Source organism: Sciurus carolinensis, chromosome 1 (genome assembly GCF_902686445.1).
Source record: "Sciurus carolinensis chromosome 1, mSciCar1.2, whole genome shotgun sequence".
Classification (NCBI taxonomy): domain Eukaryota; kingdom Metazoa; phylum Chordata; class Mammalia; order Rodentia; family Sciuridae; genus Sciurus; species Sciurus carolinensis.
The window spans coordinates 162950991-162968177 of record NC_062213.1 but is presented as its reverse complement, the minus strand read 5'-3'; the positions used below and the strand labels follow the sequence as shown (position 1 = coordinate 162968177).

Sequence of the window (17187 nt, the reverse complement as noted above, 5' to 3'; positions counted from 1 at the left end):
AAAAGACTTTACCCCACCCTTACCAACAGGACCTATCCAAATTATCTGAAGAGACATGAATAGAAGCCATAATAATGACAAATATTAACACTAACATTTAATGCATGATCCTAGCACTTTAAGTACAGTTTTTAGTACTTTTATGTATTAGTCCATTTATTGCTGGCAGCAACCCATGGGTGCAGGTACTACTATTACTGTCATTAAATGAATAAGGAAACATACACTGAAAACTTAGGAAATGTGTTTGTGACCACAGTTACACAGGGTACATGTGTACTCCAGCCCCAATACCTGGTTGTCCTGCTTCAAAGCCCAAACTCTTAACTGTTAGCACCTCTTCCAGGTGATGGTATATTGGTGGCAAGTGTTATAACAGGTACACACAACAAGGAAAGCTAATGGGGGTGGTATTATGCGAAATCAAAGAGATAACCAGTTCTCCCCACCTTAATGAAAGGAGACACAGGCTGCAGAACTGTTAGACTGTGGTGACTGATAAGAAGAACCCTATGAAGAACACATTGGCATGTTTATTTTTTTCTATCCATTTCTCTGGAAAAAATTATTCTATAAACATTGATGATGTGTTAGAAAGATGAAAATGTTAAAAATGAAAGTGCGACAGTATGAACATGGGGGCTTAACATAGACCTGAATTCAAGTCCAAGTTCTACTCTACCACCCTGCTAGGGTGAGGTTAGGAAATCTGTCTGACTTTTCTGAAGCTCATTATTTTCAAATAGAAACAAAAATGGGTAAATAACTCCAGAAAAATTTAAAACAACAAATGTAAACAGTGCCAATCACTCAACAAACATCATTAGCTGTAAACAACTTCTGCCTATGTTTGATCTGTTGCCTGTCTACCTGCTTCTCTTTATAGAGACCCTCTACTTCAATCAAATTAGTCCATTCACTTTTTAAAAACATGGCTTTTTCCAATCCACTTGCAATTCTGCATCCTATTTCTTGCTGTAACAATCCCCATGTCCCCAAATTCTTTCTATACCAAATGTCATCCAGGTCTACAGTAAATGTTCCACACAGGGATACTTAGTGATTACCCTCCAAAGTCAACTCCTCCACCTCTGCAATCCTAAGTACTAAGTACTTATGAAAACTATGAAGAAATTAATCTTCATCCCAGTAGTCAATGCAGACTTTGCTGAGTAAAGGCACTGTTCAATCACATTATTATTCTTATCTCATTGAATCCTACCCACAAGTCACCCATGCTCTTACTATCCCCTCCTAGACAGAGTCATGCATGACAGTCACTATTTGCGTGTCTCATCTGCACAGCTGGACTGAAGACTCCAGAGGTCAAAGACCGTGAGCCTACCATTTAAACTTGTTGGGTTTGGAGACAAAGAATCTGGATTTCAGTTTGATTCTGAACCTACCACATCTGTGATATATGGAAAGTTACCAAATCTCTCCAGGCATCAATTTTATTTGTAAAACAAGATACTGATAATACCTACTTTAAAGTATCATTATAAGGTTTGCATTTGCAGATGTAAGAATTTGAAACAGTGCTGGCTAAATGATAAGGTTGTGAATGTCAATGAATGAATGAATGAGCTTATGTTGTCATTTAAAAAGTATAAACACAGACTTATGATAGTCCAACTTATGATTTTCCAACTTTATGATGATATGAAAATGACACACTGCATTTTGAATCATTGTACACAAATGGGGTACATCTTTTGTTTCTATGGTTGTGCACTATGTAGATTCATACAATTCGTGTAATCATACATATACATAGAGTAGTGATGTCTGTCTCATTCCAACATTTTTCATACCCCTCCTCCCTCTCATTTCTCTCTACATAATCTAAAGTTCCTCCATTCTTCCCTCACCCCCACCCCCACCCCTATTATATATAATCATCCACATATCAGGGAAAACATTCGGCCTTTGGTTTTTTGGGATTGGCTTATTTCACTTAGCATGATATTCTCCAATTCCATCCATTTATCTGCAAATGCCATAATATTATTCTTCTTTATGGCTGAATAATATTCCATTATATATATATACCACAGTTTCTTTATTCATTCATCCGCTGAAGGGCATCTAGGTTGGTTCCACAATCTAGCTATTGTGATTTGAGCTGCTATAAACATTGATATGACTGTGTTACTGTAGTGTGCTAATTTTAAGTCCTTAGGGTATAAACCGAGGAGTGGGATAACTGGATCAAAAGGTGGGTCCATTCCAAGTTTTCTGAGGATTCTCCACAGTCCTTTCCAGAGTGGCATGCCCAAATTTGCAACTCCACCAGCAATGTAAAAGTGTGCCTTTTTCCCCACATTCACGCCAACATCTATTATTGTTTGTGTTCTTGATAATAGCCATTCTAATTGTAGTAAGATGAAATCTTAGAGTTGTTTTAATTTGCATTTCTCTAATTACTAGAGATGAACACTTTTTCAAATATTTATTAACCTTCTGTATGTCTTCTACTGTAAAGTGTCCAGTTCCTTGGCCCATTTAAAAAAATAAATGAAATGTAGCTTCCATAATAGTGAGCTAATAGATTTCTGTTTATTATAAATTATCCATTCTCAAGTATTCTGTGGTAGCAGTTAAAATGGACTAAGACATTTTTGAAGTTCATTTAGAAATCAGATGGTAAGAAAATGAAATCTAGTTTAGATTGATTACTTCTCATTCAATATATATGATCCAAATTTATTCAGGTGCCTTGTTTGCCTATTTATCTATATTTTATTGTTCCTAGACAATTAATAGGATAGCAAGAATTCTGTTGAACTATCCAATCTAGGTTAAATCTAATACGTAATTTTTTTCCCTTGGAGCTCTGGAATTGCTGTGAGATTCGTAATATTGCTCTATGAAGAAAAATAAGGTTGAAACAAAAAAAAAAAAAGAAAGTGACACACATTTCATAAAAACTTTACTTTGAGTTTTGGATTTTGACCTTTTCCCAATGTGAGCTTGAGGCTCTCTCTCAATGCTGGGCAATGGCAGCAAGCTGCAGCTCCAAGGTAACCCTCTGATCACCAGGGGAAGCAGCCCGTTCTCTACAAGGCCCTGTGTGGCAAAGCTGTGATGCTCAGTAAGGTAGGTGTATTAAAGGCATTTTCAACATACAATAGTTTCAACTTCGGATGGGTTCATTGGGATGTGACCCACCGTAAGTTGAGGATTGTCTGTAGAAGGTTTTCAACAAATGACCTTCACTGTGACTTTGAACATGCTCTTTCCTCTGCCTGCCCTGCTTTCTCCCACTCTTGCCCCTCATTCTACTGCTCACTTGAAGAACTCAAGGTCCAAGATCCAGCTCTAACATCTCCTGCTCTGCAGAACTGTCCTTGGTAGTTCTCTTTCTGGTGAGAACTCCCTCTACCAACCCCCTAGACCATTTATACCCAGTTCTCTTAGATCACTTGTCTCAATTTGCCTGTGCTGCATCTCCTGTTAAGAAAATCCTTCTCAAAACTATAAGGTCCTAGAGATAGGATACTACATTTTAATCATTAATCCCTACTATTTAGCACAGCACTGACTCAAATGATGTGTCACCAAATGCCTATATGCTGAATAAATTAATGAAATAAACATAGATAGACCTGAGTGATAAGAGAGAAAAAGTCACCAAATCTTAACTTACTACTAGATAATTCCCTGAAAAGTCATTCAACCTGACAAAGCATAGAAAAGAAATTATACTAAAAGTGAATGTTTTATAAAAATAGATGGGAGCTCTGTAAGGGACCTAGTGCATTCCTATCAGCCACTCGCCGCCCTGCCAAGTTATTAAAGCTTTAGTGATAACATTACAAAATGCTGGCTTCACCAGCAATTCTTAAACTCAAGACATTCACAGACACAGTGTTTGGCTGCTCAGATATAAGCAGAGCATTATGGAGGGAAAATAATAATTAACTCATAAGGAAAGGGGCAAGTAAACATTCTATTAAATGGAAAAAATCCCAGATGAATATAATCTCCCTCTATTACATTATAAGCATTAAAATTAATGGTGTTGGTTTTTCTGTGGTTTGGATAGTCATTGTATTTAACAAGCCGAAGTTAACTTCACAGGGAAAAAAAATAAATTAAATGTGCTGGTGTCTCAGGAAACTTCATTTTCTGAGTGAATAGCCAAGTCGATGCACATCACCGGCATGTCTGACGATCAGTTTTCCATACTGGTGTGTTCTAAATGGGAAAGGAAACCAACTCTTCATTTAAATTATATTGCAAATCACTTCTGGCCTGCTGAATGGCATTCAGCGGCAGTAGGTGGCTTTCACCGTAGGGCCCAAACCACCACACTGGATGATTAATGCTAATTTCAAATGTTTTCTTTGGGGAGGGGGATGGGACCACTATCTTGGTGCATATGTGGCTGAGGAAATTTTATGGTGGGTGACTGACTCAAAGGCCAACAGCATATTTGCCATCAGATAAAAATGCACATTCACAAACATACCAAGACAAGTCAATTATCCCCCGATTCGCTATTCCCTGGGTCCCTTTGTGTAAAGAAACCTATTTATACTCCCCATCAGATGGATACACAGAATCATAGTAAACAAGCCCCCGATTCCACTATCCTATATTATATTTCCCAGGGCACCTTCCATTGTGGAAGTCATTAGTTTTGGTCTTTTTGTTCCCGATTTATCAAAACAGACATTTTACTAGTGGTTTTACTCCCAGACATCAAACAGTTTAGAGACACAATTTTTGACCATCTGAAAAAGGAAACAAAATGTGCTTTGTAATCTTTTGGTGAGGGTGACTGGGAATTTGTACTTCTCTCTTTTGAGGGTGATGTATAAATATGAAACCTGTGCTCGAAATCTTATTAGTCTTTTTCCCTTTTCCAGTTTAAAGTTCAAAGAAATAAACATGCCCTGATTTTCACCCCCAGTACAAGGCACTCAGATAATGCAAAAGTAAGAAAATTAATTTTGTCAGCTGATATCTGACAAAAATTACAAATTAAGCTGAGCCATCATATTTTACTTGCCAAACACAGCATATTCTTTGTAAAGAGAACAATCCTCAGTGTGGCCAGGGTTGTGGGTGGATTCTCCCATACCATAGTATAGATAGCTCTGTCCCTAGGTGTCCTTTCATGGAGCATGCTCACTGTACCCTGTTGGCATCCATGGTAGGTGAATGTTGTGGACAGTCAGCATACCTGAACTTAGACCATCTGGCACAGGATACTACTCTAGTATCTATAGCTCTGTTATCTTGGATGACTTTCCTACCTTGTGTAGGTGTGAGTTTTCCACTATGCAGGGTCATGCAGATTTAGGGTAGACTAATCAGCTATGCCTATGACTGACATGCTATAACTGAGAGCTGTTATTGCAATGTCAATAGAATGAAACCTGCTTCTGCAGTTACCATTGTTTTTCTGCCATGATAATCAGTGAGCAGTACTTGAGATACTGGTTATGAGCATATCTAATGAGCTAATTCATATATGCATCAATGGTTAGTGTGCCATATGACCAAATTTTCTGTTGTGTTTTTAATCAATGTATTTCAATAGCTGGAAGCTAATATCCATGTGGGTCTTTGACCTTTTAAAATTACTCCATGTGCTGTTCAAGTGATAGGATCCTTTCTGTACCTGACACTGATTTGCAAAATTAGATGTTCAGAAGGCTAAAACATAATTTTTGTGAACAAGACAACAGTGTAACAAGCCTGGGATGATGTCATGAAACCTGACTACAGCAAAGCCTTGGCAGTTATGGAGGGACCATAATTCTGCCACAATAGGTATCCAGAGCAGCTCAGAACCTTCAGGCCAGGCAGTCATGGGTGGGTTTCCATGAGAAGGGCCCAAATCCCAGGGAGCATCCAAGGCACTTAGCATACTGTGTGGAGCACTGGATCCTGAACTGACTGCAAATGGAAGTCAACTTGGGGAACTTTACAAATTACCAAACTTCAGGCTCCGCCCCTGACCTAGTTAATCAGTCTTTGTGGGTGCAGTCTGCCTATGGGACGTTTTCAACATACTCCCAGGTAGAGTGAGTTGAAGGGAGAAAAAAAAAAAAAAAAAAAAAAAATCACTGGAGTAGAGGAATATTCTGATTGGCTAATGGTCTTTAAATGCTTTTTCTTGTAAGAAGGCAAAAAAAAAAAATAGAAGAAACAATAAGGAAAACAACACAAGAAAGAAGAGATAGAAGATGGTAATGATGAGCTGGAACACATGGTGGGGTGGCTGGGGGGTGGTCAGGCAGTAATTGAGAATGGGGAGGTGGATGCATGGAGGGTCTTGGAGCCAGACCAGAAATGGGGGCGTGAAGTCCAAGCAGGTCTGCATATTGGCAAAGGCAAGGTTGGACAGCATCCTTGTAGGTCCACACCATCTCTCCAGTCTTTGAGGGGTAACATCACTCCTAGCAGGTGATGTGGTAGATAACAGGGGTGTATGAACAAACTGAGGAAGCAGAGCCATTTCTGCTGTCAGGGCTGTAACCCCCACATTTTCACCTCTAACCACACCAACCCCATTTATACTTTCCTGTCTCTTCACACCCTGGTCCTTCCACCTAATAAGCTCTTTTCCTCTTTACCATGCAAATAATAAATTATCTCCTGTGTAAAGTCTTTTCTGATTTCCTCTGGTATAATGAACTGTCCCTCTATTCAGTCAATGAACGTTTCTCTGCGAACACTTGGTGCATTTCCCTTGGTCACAAGTTATCGCAATAATCTATGATTTACCCATACACCCAAGTGCTTGCATGCTCAATCCTGGGTGCTTACAATGCTCAGCACGTCATAGGGATTCAGTAACTTAAAAAAAAAAAAAAAAAAAGAGCCTACAACAATGTAGTAGTCATTTATTGATCTATTCTGCACAGATTATTGTTATTGATAGCTGGACAGTTGTCCCACCTGGGCCAACCTATGGGGTTCTGGAGGAATTGTCAGTAACTCCTCCAATTCTGGTCTGGCTCACATCTCCCTCATTGGCTTTAGGTGTTGGCATGTGACCCAAGCAGCATCACTGGAAGCCGTTCCATAAGGACTTCCATATACCCATATATCCACTGATATATGGATACTGAGGAGGAGGAACTCTGTTCCTTTCGGATCAAGATCTACAAAGATTTTACCTTGGAACTACCAGAATTATCTTATTTGCTGTACAGAATTCTGTTAACAGGGTTGAATAGGGCTAAATGTTGACACAGTCACAAACAGGTAGAATCAATAGATGAAGAAAGAGACGAGCTCTGATGATACACTTGGATACAACCTTGTCTGATAAACAACCATCACTCTGAGACTTCCTAGATGCACATGCCAATAAAATCATAATTTTGCTTACATTAGAGTTAGATTTCTGCCACTGTCAATGAAAGTTCTTTGGACCTACTCAATCATATCACAATAATGATTTTGATAGCAAAATCCCAGTTGTTAAAAAAAAAAATTACATTTGATTCTTCTACTTAAGAAGTCAGTGATGTAGAGAGTAAGCTAATTTTAAACCAAGGCTTTTAGAACTGTTCAACAGGCTCCAAGATATCTGTGGAGTTATCTCAGGGACCAAATTAAGGATAAATTAAAAAGCAAGTGCCTGGGGCTTGGGCCTATCCTTTCTTTATGAATCAAGGTAACTCTCTTTATTCTGTTTTACATATTGAAATTCCATGTATAATTATATTTTTACAAAAGGTTCCCATTGCTAAAAATAAAAAGTAAATCATCACATGAAAATATATCCTCAAAATAGAATACAATTTTAAATAAAAATTTCCTGCACATAAATAATCAGCTGAAAACTTCGCTTCCATAGAAATGACTCATTCACAAGGAATCTGGGGAACAGAGGTTTTGCTGTAATAATTGAACAGACTGCTAGAGACATTAGACAAAAATAGAAGACCACCATTTTTCTAGGGATCTGAAAGGACACTTTGTCCCCAAGACTTTGTGTGGCAGGAAACAATACCAAAGGCTTTAGGGTGTGCTATGAGAAATTCCCAGGTGAATGATAGTAAAAGGTCCTTCTCCCAGCTGACTTTGGAAAACCAACCCAGAGAGAAACCCTTGTGAAGAGTAGCTTTTTAAAGTCAGATAAGTTCCAATCCCAAGTTGCACCACTCTCTCTGCCTTCTTCCTTTCCTGGGTTCAGTCCTGCTGACCCTGTCAACCTCCCATGACCCCCAAGACCACTTCCCCCTCCTGCCTTCACTACCTCTGTGTCTCATCTCTACTTGGGGCCAGTTTTAGGAACCTCCCTCTCCACTCTTGTCTGCCTCTCTCTAGCCTTGTTCACCATGTTGAGCTTTTTCCAGCACAAAGTGACTGAAGCACAGGCTTCCCCACTTCAAACGTGCCAGTGCAGGAGTTTCAGCTCTCTGTGTCTGTACACACCCTCCCATCATTTCCCATCTCAAAAGCCACAGTCCCACAGCACAGACCTGTGGAGGATTCTATCTTGTGACTCAGAGGTATTTTGTTGGTATTTTCCTTCTTCAGGTGTGTGCAACCAGGGCTCAGAACTGCTACTCTATACCAGTGCTTCTTGATTGTTCTATATTTGCATGGTAGAATTACCTGGGGATCTTGTTAAAATACAGGTTCTGATTTAGTAAACCTGGGTTGGGGTTGGGGGAATAAGAGATTCTGCATGTCTAAGAAACCCTCGGGAGATGCTGATGTTGCTGGTTCTGGGACCGCACTTTGAGTAGCCAGTTTCTAAAGTGGGATGTGATACGAACTACATTGGAAACCTTCCCTGAATCACTTCCCCTCACTCACCCACTGTGATGAATTTAGCACGTCTGATTACCTTTGCGTGCAGACAGATGACGATAAGAGCAATTGATGCTTATTGAGGATGTAGGATGACTCAGGCACTGTTCTGAGTGCTTTCAATTATTAACCAATATAAACAGCACAACAACCCTCTAAGGTAGGTTACTAGTATATTACCATCTTTATTTTTAAGCGAGGAAAGAGAAGCACAGGGAGATTAAGTAACTTATCCGGGATCACTGCTGGCAAGTAGTGGAGGGTAGCTTAAACTCAGGCAATTGTCTCTGAAGTCTCCATTTTTTACCTGGACATAATGTTACTCTCCATGATTCTAAACTGGAAGAGAGTTCCTCCTGTGCTTCTGCAGCTATTTTTTACCTCTATCCTGAGGAGTACTGAGTACAATACCTTTCAGTAGATGTTTCACTTGCTGTTTTCATCTCACTGATGTGTGAGTTCCCTGAACTTGGGACCCTGCCTGGTGTGACTCAAACCCAGGTACATAGAGTTAAGCACATACTGCAGAAGCATTCATAGAACTCAACAACTTCCAGCCTTCTCTGACAACAATTATTTTATTTCAATGGTTCTTGAGCACTAGCTAGCATGAGGGTCCTGTGAGGGCTTATTAAGTATTGATGGCTTCCCAACCCCCAAAACTGCCACTGTAGGTCCAGGGTGGCACCTGAGCCTGAATATTTCTACCATGTTCCCAGGAGACGGTGATGCTGCTGGTCTGAGGACCACTTCTTTCTCAATCCTTTTAGATTCTTAAGTTATTTCCCAAAAGGAATGAAGGCACTCTCAAGAATGTCACATTCTGGGGATAGACATGGAAAACTCTAGAACTAGTGAGAAATTTTACCCATTCAGACTAATTTACTTTCTATGGGGTGTGTGTACACTGAGTGGGGGTAGTACTGGGGAGATGAAGGAATCGGGTAAATTAACATTTAAAAGCAGAGCCAAAATTAAGTGGGGATTTCAGTCCCTGATATTCCAGAGACAACTAAGTGAACTTTTGATCCCAGTGAACTTTCACTCAGATTCTCTGTGCTGCAGTCAGGACACAGTGAGGGGCCACCCAGCCCTGGTCCCTGCTCTCAGGAAGACTCAGTCCAGCAGGAAAGACAAACAGAAGAAATACAACAGTGCTAGTGCATCTAAACAGAATAATGATGGTGGGCAGGAGTTATGTGCCCCTTTTGGGCAGGGTGGTTAGGGCAGGCATCTCTGATAGAAATAGCTTTTTATTTATTTATTTAATTTTACAGACTGCATTTTGATTAAATTGAGTCCACGGATGGGAAATGCCAATATCATGAATGAAGGACTTACGAAGATAAAAAACCTGGTCTTAAAAGAGGCATGGTATGTTTCAGGAGGAGATTGTGCCCAATGCCTAGGTTTGAGGTGGGCCTTGTACTCCACGGAGAAGAAACTAGAAGGGTTTAAACTCAAGTGTCATCTGATTTGCATTTGAAAAAGATCACTCTGGCTGACCTGCAGACAAAGGTTTGTAAGGGCTCAGCAAACTTTACAGCCTGTTCTAACAATCAACTTACATCAGACTGTTCAAAGAGAACAAGTGCCAGCAGGGGCTAATTGTCCCAGGTTGCTGCAAAGCAGACTCCAGGTCACTGTGCAAGCCATGGGAGGCTTGCTTCACCCTTCCCATGGAAGGGTTGAAAAGCACAGTGGTCCTTTAAAAGCTGAAAAAGGGTAGACAGCAAAATGCTGTTTTTCTCTTGTAAAAAAAAAAAAAAAAAAAAGTTCTTTTTGCATTATCATTGAATTTCAAGTCTATGAATGACTACCAGTAGCAATAACCAACACTTGCATGGAGCCCATGTGCAGAACCCTGTTGTCCTGGAAGTGAAGCCTATGTGACAGACCCATGAGGCAGGCACTGTGACTGTGTCACTCAGTATGGTAGATGAGGAGAACCAGGCCCATGATCACCCAGCTGGTTAGTGTGGGAATTGAGCTCCTAGAAACCAGGCAGACTTGCCACAGAATGTGGCCTTAGCCTCCAAACTATGTTGCTGCTAGGAAATCTGCAAAACGAAGACAAGCAGCTCTTCACTGACAAGGAAACTCCTGTGTTTAAAATTTTGGTTGTATTCCTACCATAATTCTTGTACCCAGTGACCTGGTTCTGATGAAGAGCTAACACTCAACACTGAGTTTCACTGCCCACTACTCTGGAGAAAGGATTCAAAATCAGAGAAAGACCTGTGTTCTGAGATGAGATCCTCACGCCCATGGTACATGCAGATGCAAACATGCATGGTGCTGTTTTGGAAAACTGCATAATTCCAACAAAAATTTCACATAACTTTGGAACCTGTGGAAGAGTTGTCAAAACTCAAGAATTATCCAAATTCTTATTTTCCTAACACAATAGATAAAAATGTCAGAAGCATGCATAAAGCTATGCCAGACACTGACTCCAAAACTTGGTGCCTGAGACAACAGTCCCGACTCAGACTGTACCTGTGACATGATTTGTGGATTGAAACTAGCTGAGTGGGATGGACATACACCTTGAAGTCCCTGCTTTACAGATGACTAGCTGTGGAACCTTGGTTATTCCACTTACTCCTGTTGGGCCTCAGTTTCTCCATTGGCATATCAAGGATAGATTCTCTAATCTGTACCATTGTCATGCACAGAGGGGAGGAGTAGGGTACAGAAGGTACTAGATCAATGCTTAGCTGATCATGAAGTACTGGTACTACTATTATTTCATGATGGTAGATTTCAAAATTAACAGCAAAACCAAGCAAGTTAGGGGGAAAAAAAAACAAAGTTTTAACTTGAAAGCATGATTGTAGTTAGCACTTTGATAAATATTTTTTAGGACAAGTGGGTTTGCTGGTTAATAGAAAATAGTGGACCAAAATGACTTGATAGAGAAATCTTAGAGAGAGAGCCTTCTGTGTAGTGGTCTCTGGACCAAACTCCAGCTTCATTAGTTATTAGCTGTGCAATCCTAGGCAATTTACTTAACATCTCCGGGCCTCAAGTCTCTTATCAGTGACTTTTCCACCTGTAAGATGGAGATGTTAATAGTAACCTTCCTCATGGAATTGTTTTATTAGATGAGTCAGTATACAAAAATCATTTAAAAATGCTTAACTCAGTGTTGGCTACTATGATTATTTTTGTTGTTTATTATTTTACCATTTATTATTATTGTGTGAGCTTAAGGTAAAATTAGAAAAGTGTAGAAGCATGAAACACTGAGCATGTGGTTTGGGTCTTTATGTGACAAATAATAAAATGTACTTCGAAGAAGAGAGAGAGACTGTGACACTCTCATTATATGATAGCATTGGGACAATTCAAAGGTGCTGTCTGGCAATCCTAATAGCTACAGGCTGGCTGTTTAATGACTGACAAAAACAACACGAAAGAGGAACCATGATTGGATTCCTAAAAGTTACAGAAATGAAAGAGAAGGTCTGGTGTGTGAAAGAGTATCGTTGCCTCCCCCAGGCAATTAGCGTAATCAGGGCGGATGGAGAACAGCGCTGGCATATCTGGCAACTCCTTTCTCTGTTCTATCAAAGGATAATATATATTTTCACCTTCAGAAAGGTTAGGTAATTATAAATGTATTCTCCTTACTCATAATATTTTAAGCAAGTAATTGTTGCCCATGGGAAAATGTTTAATTATTTCTGACGAACAATTGCAGCACCGAAACAAGAGAACAGACAGGCAGAGTGTGGAAACCATGGCCCGATTCTTAATTGTGTGGGAATCCTGTCTTCTCATTGTGGAAAAAAAAAAAATCTTATATTGATTTTCCTCTCAATTGATTTTGCAAAATTTTCAGTTTAGCCACACCGAGTGTCCAATTATCGCGTCCCCTCGGTTCCCTGGGTTGGAGGCTGCTCTGTGCCCTCGCGACGGAAACCTCACACATTTAGGATTGGGCTGGCAGTTGATGCCTTTCCTGGACACCCCAACTTCAAACCTCGATCCCTGTCCTCCCCAGCCAATGGTGCTACAGGGGACAGGGAAACGGCTCAGGAATGCTCTGTGGGGACTGCACAGAGACAGATGGAGGAGCCATTCTCCCTCCCTGTAGGAACTGCAGGAATTTCAGAGATGGTGTTTGGACACTGGGGATAACAGTCCAGCAGCTTCATGGTGTGGGTGGAGAAACTGAGGCCCAGAGTGGGAAGTGGCGTGTCACACTGAACATGCTATACAGCAAAAGCAGGATTTATTCTTAGACTGTCTGCCTCTGAATCCAGTTTTCTAGGCAGGGAAAAGAAGCATATTGAACTGAAAAGAGCAGAGCATTCAGTCCCCATGGAATTGATGTGACAATCAGAGAACCGATCCTGTAGGAAGGAATGGGTTCCAAGGCAAGGAAGAAATAAGGATTGGAAGGGGCAACTGGCCAACTCTGACAGACAGACTTGTTCCGCAGCTGGTACCTACTGCCCCTCCACTTGGGGAGGCACCTCATGGTTAAGAGCAAGCAACTCTGCAGTCCCACAAACCTGAACTTGATCTGTCTCTGAGGATGCACTGAAGTAGTCGTTGCTATCCCATTCTACGTATTTGAAAAACTGACACAGAAAATTAAGGCGCTTTCCTAAAACTGAGGTTTTGTGGGACTTTCTCATATTTGAATTTACTACTCCCAAAGGATATTTTCATAGATTTTGTTGGGATTAAATGAGTTAATATACACAAAGTGCCTAGGACATGAAACCAGCTAATCTGCAATATTCCTGGCTCAAATCTAGATTTTGTGTATGTGCATGTGTGTGTGTATGTGTACATGTGTGTACTAACTCAGGAAACAAATTCAATCTCCTCCCACTAATTCCTTGCCCCTTAGGGGTCAGGTGAAGTTGTGGGGGGAAGGGGGGCAAGGGTAGGAGTCAGGTTGCTTCTGACACTGGGGATAAGAAGGCAGTTTTTTAAAAATCTAAACGACATTTACTTCATGGTTTTACTCATCCATGTCATCAATAAGTGTTATTTTATATGTGGAAAATTTAACTTTTTTTTAAAACCAGATTTCCCAGCTTATGGGAAATATTCAAATACACCAGCAGTTTCTTGCAAATGTGTGAATTTTATTCCTTTCTTTTGTCAAGTCTTGAATAGAGAGTATACAAAAAAATTCCTCATGAAATAGAAGTTATTTCCTAATTTCATCTATGTGTGAAGTTTACGTGTTCTAAATCAACAGGGATGGGAATTGCTTTGGATCCTGGAGGCAAAATGAAAAGTGTGTGATCTAATTCCATTGTGAGATGTAGAAGCCCATGGAAAATTCTCTCATTCTGTCCTATTCTGGAAATGTCTGCAGAGAACACAAGGCAAGATCATACCCAATATATAAACTGGTAAATGATTAGGGCAGGCAGAGGTTTGACAGAATAAAGGTCAAAGCAGTTTAAGATAGTGTAGGTGTGACAGGATTCAACTCTCTACCACCATGAGTCCCCACCCCAGACCATGCACATTCATGGACCACTGCCTCCCCTGAATGTGGGGAGAAAGCTGGGTCCCACTGCACAGCCATGATCCACTGCTGTGCACAAACCCACACAAAGAGCAAGTGGTGGGGAAAAAAAGAGAAAGAAAGAAAAAAAAAAAAAACATAAAACAATTTCAGAGCCCTGATGTTACTTGCTCCCCTTTATTTTACCCCTTTTTCAATGCATGAATTCACTTCATGATCCCCCACTAAATCAGAGGTGTGTCCACTCCCGATGTTCCAAGCCCAGCTCCTTGCTTCTCTCCCAGTGGCCACTCAGGAAAACTCATGCCCAGTGGAATTGAAAGTAAACCTCCAACCTCCCTGACATGTGCTTGCAATTCTAGACTGCCCACCAACTCCTGTAAGTCCTGTTTTTCAAGTTTTATAAAAAGGATGCTGGGACTGGGGATATGTACTACCAGGGCCATAGGCACAGGCTCAAGGTAGAAAGAACTCTTAGGGAAAATACATGCACTGGGTGAGGGGGTTGGACAAACTTCACCAGAGATGTGTGCTTAGGTTAGGCAAGAATGGACACACTGAGATATCAGGTGGCTCCAGGAAAGGGATCCTGGTCCCCTGCTGCCTCTTCATTTGGGAGAGAAAGGGAATTACCTGACCACTTAGGGATAAACTGAAGTTTTGTCATCAGGCTGTCAGACTCTTAGGTACAAGGGATACCTCTGGTGGGATGCTGGCCGGTTCACAACAGAGTGTGCACAACAGAGGTCCTTCAGCCTATGGGTTGAACCAGCTCAAGACTAGGCTACTTTGTAAAGTGAGATTGCTGGGGACATTGGCTTATCTTTTCCCTATGGGAAAATATAAATCAATCCATCTTTAACAAGTTTTGAGACCTTCCCCCACCTGGCCGACCAGGATCAGCATTTACATCTCTGATCCCACTGTGGAGGTGAGATGATGGTGTGACTGGTTTACAGTGGGTCTCCTCGAGGACACCTCTCCCTTCAGGAGGCCTTCCTAACTCACACTTCCTCTAGCAGCTGGTACCAGTCATTCCTGCTAGCTTATCAGCTCCATGGAGGCAGGGACAATATTTTCCAGTTCACTGCCATAATCCTTGAACCTCACACAGAACCTGGCACACAGCAGGTGCTCAAAAAAACTTCTTAGACAATGTTGTTTTTTTTTTCTTGAAGAAAAATAAATAACATGACATTAGAAAGATTGAAAAGGACTTGTTCCATTTATTTGCTACTTCATTTTATTCTCATGCTATCCATAGAAAGGAAAATTATCATTCTAATTTTTATCAGTTAGGAAAATTAAAACTCAAAAGGTTAAACTGTCTAGGAGCCAGACTGGGAGTTGAAGTCAAGTCTGTCCTGTACTTCTGCTAGGATATGACAAGATTTATCTGCTCTTCCTCCTTGCTCTTTACATTCTCTTTATGTTCGCCTAACCCCCAAAGATAAACTTAGAATCACCAGCCCTCCATCCCCCACACCTGCTGTGGGATCCCAATTAATAACTGCAAAAAGCATTTGCTATTGTTCTGAGGAGCTAGGAAATCAATGTGTTCATTAGCGAGCTCCCCCTCCCTGCAATCAGCTAGGAAGACGAGGTGCTGGGGCCTGTTCTCTGTATTTCTCTTCAACCATCTGTGACTAAAAATGTTCTTTGAAATTCACTCTTCCTAACTCTCATAATTATAATTCCATCTCATCCTATCTCCCTTCCCCACACTAATAACAGCTCCTACTCCTGCGAATAAAACCCCGTCACCATCCCCACATGATGACCTCTTGCTTTTTTCCAGACCCTTCCTGGCCAGCAAGAAATGGGCCTAGGGTGCAGCAGGTAGCCACAGGTCTTGGTTTGGGTTGAAAAGGGAAGCAGACGCAGGTTTTTATCCTCAGTGCTTCTTAGCTGGAAAGGTATGACCTTGTGGCTTGTTATTTCGGACACTCAAAAGAGAAGGCAGATGATTTAAGGTCCTGATAGAGGCTGAATCTCACCTGCAGACCCCCAGCTTCCTGCTCTTTTCTGTCCAGGACCAAGCCCATTCCCTAGGGTGCAGGCTGATGGGTTAGATCAAGCTGATTCCCAAATAATGTGAGTTCGGGATTCGTTGTATATTCTGCATTTACTTGGTCTGCTTAATAGCCACCAAGAATACTAAAACTTTTTAAAAATTTTTTTTAAAAATGAAACCTATAGAAATCCACAATTATAGCACAAATCCCTGAATGCTCTTTACCTAGACTCACCAACTGTTAACATTTGCCTTTGTCTTGTCTTTTTCTATATCTACTTTTTATTCTTTTTTTTTCCCCTTCCTGAAACCACTTGAGAATAAGCTGGCAAAATCATTATCCTTTCCCCTTAAATTCTTTAGCATGTCTCTTTTATGAGCAAGGACATTTTCCTGCCTAACCACAACACTTTGAACTAGATAGAGAACAATATCTAACATACAGTCCATATTTCAGATGCCCTAATTGTCCCAATAATATCCTTTGCACATTTCTTGTCCATCTAGAATCCAATCAAGAAACTTGTGTTTCATTTAATTGTCACTTCTTGTTAGCTTGTAATCTGAAACTAGTCCTCAGTCTTTTTTGTTCCCAGTCCATTGTCATTTTTGAATAATGTAAGCCAGTCGTTTCATAGAATAAGCCTCAGTTTAAGTCACTTGATTCCAGTTAGCCCCATAGAGACATTAAATTTATCATCTGGTGGCCACAGATTTCTACATTGTAAAAGTATCTTCTCCTGTGTAATCAATCAGAGACCCGTGGGTGCTATTTGAGGCTGTATTGGAAACCTTATAACTATCCTTGTGTCAAACAACTTTCCACACAATGATGTAAGAATCCACTAACAATATTTCCTGGTTCACTAATTATTACAGATTTATAAAA

At 40.6% G+C, this 17187-nt stretch overlaps 1 protein-coding gene across 3 annotated transcripts in view; it reads right to left on the bottom strand.

Moving 5' to 3' along the window:
• Dab1 (DAB adaptor protein 1) overlaps positions 1 to 17187 on the bottom strand; it is an 872128-nt gene that overhangs the window by 796678 nt on the left and 58263 nt on the right. The window lies entirely within an intron of this gene.